Consider the following 7,084-nt stretch of genomic DNA (forward strand, 5'->3'; position numbering starts at 1 on the left):
TAGTGGCTTGCGTTCTTTGGTGGTTCTGGTCATTTGCGAGGATTTCCTCCATTCTAGCTTCTCTTCTCGGATAATTATTTGGTTACTTGCAAGTTTTGCCTTTTTTTTGTACCGCATTCACCGACTTATCGTGGTTCTTCCCTTTGCGACATATGGTTTTATGCGTTTTCTTAATTTGCTGCTGGGTCCTGTCGATTTCTAAGATCTGCAGTCGAATTTGTCGTTATAGTTCTAATACTAATTTCTAAAACTTGGCGTTACCCTGGTTGATTGATGCAGACATCTTATTTTATGCGTGGTTGACCCTGTTTCATTTCAGCTGTTTTTTTTCTGTGGGACTTGGTCTTCCCGCGTTTGCATCTCCTTCATTTCTATTGCATTTTATTTTAACTTTTCCTTTACAATGCGTGTTTTTTTCCAAATTGCGTCTCAGGGCTTCAACTGGAGCTAATTTTGATGTGTGTCTGCCGCCGCTACTGGTATTGTTATTTGCCAGGAATAGAAGTGACATTTTGTCATTTTCGAACAATACTAATTTATATCCTGAAGCCGGTTGAATTAAAAATTTTATGGGCATTGGGATATTGAGCCTGATGTACAACTAGATTTTTTTTGTATACCTTGACTTCGATGCGATCCCGACCTTTATCGACATAGCAAGCCAATGAAACTGTGAGAGAGCAGAGGCTCAAACTCGTGACACTTTCAGGCTGACGAAACTAACGACATTCCCCGACGCGTCCGCTCCACTTGTCAGGAGCATTCCTGGGGAACTCGAAAAGGGAGCGGTGCCATCCTTAGTTACTTTTGCGTTGTTTACTAGCCGTTTCATGAGGCTGCTTGCTCAGCTTGCATACTGCTTGGTATTGGTGTTTAGCTTTGGTAGCGCTAAACACAGAAATACTCTAAGAAAACCACACCAATTTACGGTAAGGACAGCATCGTGTGCCGTGATATATCTATCAAGTTCCGTGCTATATCTATGATTATGTTTTGCGGCCACTGAGGTTGAGTGTTAATTTTGTTGACCATTTTTTATTGGTCTGTCTGGTGAACGTCATTGCGATTGCTGCGTCCGAATGTACTTTGCTAGTTTCAGGCAGGTCTGTGGCTTTTAAACAATCTTGTAGTCAGTCTCCGCCAATGCAGCGCTTTACTGCTTTAAGTGTCTTAGTTGCAATCGGCGCATTCATTTGTTTTCTAAAAACGGTGACTGCAGCGAAACTTTTATAATGTCTTTAACCACGCGAGCCTGTAATTTTTTCTTCCTGATCTTTTTTTGTTCTTTGCACCCCTTCTTCAGTGCAGTTCAGTCCACCACATCGCCTTATATAGCATCGTTCCACTGCATTTTTCAAAAACTAGAAGCCAGCCGCTGCCTTCGGCTCCCGCGGGGCTCTCGGGCATTTACTCGCTCGTCACCTGGTCGTCCTCAGGGGTACTCTCCGTCTACGGTGCCCGCAGGCGACCGCTGATCCGTGCGGCGGAACAGCGCTAGTGAAACCTTCCGCATGTACCGAGCTGCGGTGTCCGGCCACGTGCTCAGTCAGGCAAGCAGCCCGTTGTCCCGCTTGGCTCTCGTCAACAGAAGAAAAAAAATTATACCTGATATTTTGCGCGAAATACATAATATCAATCAATCATTTTAACTATTTCCAATTTTCCTCAACGTGTTCAAGTTATTTGTTTTTTAATATTGTTTATTTTAACCCTTTACCAACTTTCGGAGAGATGTTGTCTACAAAAGAACAATGTTAGTTAGTTTAGTTTAATTCTTCAAAGGTGGCTTTCTGGCAGGCGTAGGTCCTAATAGATGAAAACTTGTTATTTCTCTTTCCAGAATTTCAACCACTGTGGTAGATGTTGTGTGAGCAATTTTTTTGGCAAACGTATTGACAGCAGATGCCTCTATCTCGTTCTTCACGCAGCTGGAAAAGAAAAAAACAATTGCATTTGAGCTCAACAACACTTCATGATTTTTGCATGGTGACGGTAGGAGCTACCCAATCCTGTGAAACGTAAAAGCGAAGAACGCGTTCAGAATTTAAATTTCACGCAGTTGCATTAATGATTTAGTAAATGCGTATTTTGGTAACACGATATAAATGTATAGCGTACGTTCTCTCGGCTGATTTTCTAGGTCTCATTCGTACTGAACCCGTACTGAATCCGTGGTTTTGCTAATATTTATTTAAATTTAAAAGTTTAAACTTTCTCTCCTTTTTTATGATTTCGAAACCAAAACCAACGTAATAATGTTTAAGGTATAATTTGTGAGCATAGTTGCCTTTTTGACATTTCACTAGTCGTTAGCCCGGATATAAATACATTGATGTGGTGTTTGACAAAAATATGGTGCAGATACGTCACGTTTATTAAATATTTTTAATACGCTTAAAACATAAAATCTTTTACCGGTTGCTTTTATTTTACTACGAAAACATATACAACACAAAAATGATGAAAACCATTCACAGTTAGGAACTAAGCTGATTGAAATAAACTTCAGTAATAAATATTCTCTAGGCGAGGATTTAGCCGAGTATCTCTTATTTGCGGTAGTATCGTTCAAACATGCAATATTTCAGCGATCACGACGTTACAAAAATCTGTCAGATGTTTGTCTTTCTGAACATGGGTTTTAAATGCCGAAGTACAAATTGCCATCAGCGCCACCATCACCGCCCTGCCCCGCACGGGGCACCTTGAGCAAACTTGGTGACGGTATTGGCGACACCGTGCACCCCTAACCCCCCCTCTCCCCCCAACATAAGCTGTGACGTACCGGGGTGATGTGTTTGAATGTGAAGGGCAAAAAACCTCAAATGGTCCCAGTCAGTGCCCAGGTCAAGCTCCGGCGCACGAGCTTCCTGTCTCTTTACCAGGCAGGGAGCTCCGGGACCTCTTCAGCTATCAGAATAAGTCTGAGGAAAAAAGTACCCCCATTCCCTGCTTTTATACATGCTGTATGGTATCCGAATTTTCCAAATCCAAAAATCGGCACCCTAAAAGCGGCCGCACTGAAGTACCCTTTCCTCCGTTGCCAACGACGAGTTTCCCAAAGCCAGGCAACTGCGCTATGTTTGTGATAATGGAGTCTTTTTGGCAAGTGAAACCCACTTGCTACGAAGTCTGTCTTTCTGATCTCCACATTTCTTGAGGGGATTGTTGGTCAATGTCAAAAGCCAAAAAAGTTGAAACAATGGTAAAAAAACTTAGAACAATGGTCACAAGCCAGAAAACTTAGAACCAGAAAAGATCTTGCAGAAGTCAACAATAACCAAACAGCTACAACTCTCTTGACCCAAACTCGAAGCAGATTTGGCCATCAGGGTCACACCCCCCGCAGCCTTAATAGCTCCCAAAATATAATGTCTGAGCGGGATCTGATGAATGAAAGTGAAACCGATCTGTTGGATGGCTTTAAAGACCAAGGTGTGACAGCAAGGAGGCATATGCTGATTTGTCGAGATAATAAGAAAATCCCAACAAAACATCTAATATTGACTTTCGACTATTCCACGGTTCCTGAATCAGTAAATGCAGGTTTCACTCATTGCCCCGTCAGGCCATACATTACCAGCCCGCGCCGGTGTTTCAAATGTCAGCGGTTGGGGCATGGCACTACTGCCTGCCGTGGTCAAATAACATGCGCGAAGCGGTCACAACATGAACATCCTTGCCTAAGGATACGGATTCCTATACCAACTGCAGACCGGCCTGCGTTCGCTTGCTTCTGCTACAACGGCCCGTGCTCCTCCAGCGCACACGTCACCGTCAGCGGACCGCCGCGCCTGACACCTGGTGGCTGAGGATCCTACAAGAGACCGGGTCGGCCACGCCTCCGCTTCACTTGGCATCAGTGGTTGCGGCCACGTGGTTGCGGCTGCAGGCATGCGCTTATCTGTGTACCCCCTTTCCTGAGGTTGGTCTATCGCTCCTGTTGTAACTACCATTCCTTCTGCCTAGCCGTACACCACTGCTACCTCTAGTCATTGTAAGTACGTGTTTCACTATGCTTCCAACCTGTGTAGAGCTAGCTAAGGAGATGCAGTCGCTTCATAAGGAAGTTGAAGAACTGAAGTTAAGCATGGAGACATTGAATGAGCTTTATGAAACTATAAAACAAAAAAATGAGGTTTTCGCCATAGAAAACCAAACGCTGAAGTGTGAAAACAAGAAATTAACCCAGGAATTGCCCGATATCGAGCAGTACTTACGACTTAATAATGTCGAGGTGAAAGGCGTCCAGACAACGAAGGACAAAATTGCCTGGCTATTGTACGAGCCATTGGCAATAAGATTGCCTGTCCAGTCACTGCGTCTGATATCGACACCGCTCATCGCGTCCTCGCGAAGATTGGAACTAACATTATCGCGCGATTCTGCTCGAGAGATAACAAGGCCGAATTCACAAGTAAGGCTAGGAAGGCCCGTTCAACCACAACAGGTATCGGGTTGTCATACAGAGCGAACAGCCCTTTGTATGTGAATGACCACCTTACGACTGATCGAAACCGACATTTGCTCAAGCGCTTGCACTCAAGAAGGAAAATGAACGGAAGCATTTTTGGACTGATAACTGCACAGTTAATGCTATGAAGTCTGACGACAGGGATGTGCATCGCATCTCTTGTGTGGATGACCTGAGCATATTGTAACAAGCGATTGCTTTGGCATTTTGAGCCAACACTGACAGGAGTCTTTTTTCTTGTGCCGCAGAAAAGTCGTTGCTACATAAAAAATCCGGTTTATTATCACTCGTTCACCATAACGTCCGCAGTCTACGTAAGCATTACGATGATATTCATGGTTTTCGCTATTTAATTGATGATTCTTTTTCTTTCATATGTTTATCTTAGACTTGGTTGTGACGCAGCGATGAAACGTTCTACGGGTGTCCGGGGTATACCTCATAGCATTGCAGTCGTGATACATACCGTGCTGGTGGATTCGCAACACTTATCAAATTATCTTTTTCATTTACACGTCGTCATGATTTGTCATTTAATTATCGTGTTTGCGAGACAGTTTGGTTAGTTTCATCGCAGCGTCCTATCAGTAAACAACCGCAACACTTTAATTGCATCCATTTTTAGTTCTCCGTCGTCTTCCTACTCAGAATTTTGTTCCCATCTGGAGAAAATTTTAAACGCCTCAGCAAATGAACTTAAAAATATTATAATACGCGGGAGTATATATAACAATGTCTTGATCCTAACAGTAAATTATGTCATGAATACATGCAATGTTTACGCAGCGTTGGTATTTCTTTTATTTCAGTATCCAACTCGACCAAATCTAACAGGCTCTGGCACATTCATAGACCACATCCTGTCCAACATTTTCGCTGATTACACAGCCGGAGTAATTGACTACGCAATTACCGATCACAATCCCGTGTTTTTCAGTTGACATTCCAAAAGCACTAGGAATAGTAACAATGCTTGCAAGACATCATTTAACTCGGAGAAGTTTACACAAGTCATTCAAGCTGTTGATTGGAAGCATGTAAACAAAGAAATGTGCGCTGAAAAAGCCTTCGAATCGTTTTCGGCTAAACTTAGTGCCTGAATTCAGCAGTGTACGACGACCATTAAAACTCTGCACTGGTATAGTTCACACAGAAGCCGTGGATTACTGCGGCAATAATGAAATCAATTAACAAAAAAGTAACCTTCACAAAAAACCTAAATCACAGCCTTTTGGTACTGCCTTAAGATCGCGATTAAAAAATATCCCAACACATTATTCACTTTGATAAGAAACGCTAAACGTGATAATTATCAAAATTTGATCTTAAAAAATGGGAATGACACTAGGCGCAACTGGCAGGTTATTAAAAAATTTCTTAATGGCTACGATAACCCAACTTGCCCAACAAAAATAAGATGTAACTCTGAAGTATTTAGTGACCCAACTAGTATAGCCGATAACACAAGTCATTCAAGTATAGTAAAACACAAGTCATTCAAGCTGTTGATTGGAAGCCTGTAAACGAAGAAATGTGCGCTAAAAAGCCTTCGAATCATTTTCGGCTAAACTTAGTGCCTGCATTCAGCAGTGTACGACGACCATTAAAACTGTGCACTGGTATCGTTCACACAGAAGCCGTGTATTACTTAGGCAATAATAAAATCAATTAACAAGAAAAGTAACCTTCACAAAAAACTTAAATCGCAGCCTCTTGGTACTGCCTTAAGATCGCGATTAAAAAATATCCCAACACATTATTCACTTTGATAAGGAACGCTAAACGTGATAATTATCAAAATTTGATCTTAAAAATGAAATGACACTAGGCCCAACGGGCAGGTTATTAAAAAAATTCTTAATGGCGACGATAACCCAACTTGCTCAACAAAAATAAGACGTAACTCTGAAGTATTTAGTGACCCAACTAGTATAGCCGATGCTTTTATCCATCACTTTGCCGCTTCTGAATGTTCACTAGCCTTACCTTCTTTACCCTACAGAAGGCGCTGTGATCATTTTTTTACCTACGTTCTACATGTCCAGAAGAAGTCTTTCATGTCAATAAATCTCTCAAGAATACCGGTTCTAGATTATATATTTTCTTTATACTTTATAATTAAATAATTGTGCGTGTATATCACCAGTTTCGGCAAATAATATTAACAAGCGCAGCAGGTGTGTTCCCGGATTGCCTCAAAATTGGCAAAATGGTACCTGTTTTTAAAAAAGGGGATCGTCTTTCCATAAAAAACTACCGACCAATCTGCATTCTTCTTTTCTTCACTGAAGCACTAGAAAAACTATTTTACAAAAGTTTAATGACGTATCTGACAAAATGTAACATTTTATGTCCTGAACAGCTCCGATTTCGGCAGGGTTGCTCCACAGAACTAGTACTCATTCACTTCATTGAAAACATTAAACAATCCGTTAAGGATCGCTTGATTGTTGGGACTGTTTTTATCGATCAAACCAAAGCGTTTGATATAAATAATCACGTTATACTTTTTTATAAACTCGAATCTTTTGAAATAACCGCGCCACCCCGCGCCCAATTTGTAAAAGGATACTTCACCAATCGATCCCAGGTGGTACAAGTGAACAATAA

The 7,084-nt window shown here is 41.7% G+C and overlaps 1 long non-coding RNA gene across 1 annotated transcript in view; it reads right to left on the reverse strand.

Moving 5' to 3' along the window:
- Nucleotides 1-1,715: 1,715 nt before the first annotated feature.
- Nucleotides 1,716-7,084, reverse strand: part of LOC144139394 (uncharacterized) — an 82,428-nt gene continuing 77,059 nt past the window's right edge. Inside the window, exon 4 of the long non-coding RNA XR_013316180.1 lies at nucleotides 1,716-1,928. This is a non-coding gene — a long non-coding RNA (uncharacterized LOC144139394). The remainder of the gene's footprint in view (nucleotides 1,929-7,084) is intronic.

Source organism: Haemaphysalis longicornis, unplaced genomic scaffold (genome assembly GCF_048455015.1).
Source record: "Haemaphysalis longicornis isolate Haplotype H1 unplaced genomic scaffold, Haemaphysalis longicornis Haplotype H1 scaffold_5, whole genome shotgun sequence".
NCBI classification, from domain to species: domain Eukaryota; kingdom Metazoa; phylum Arthropoda; class Arachnida; order Ixodida; family Ixodidae; genus Haemaphysalis; species Haemaphysalis longicornis.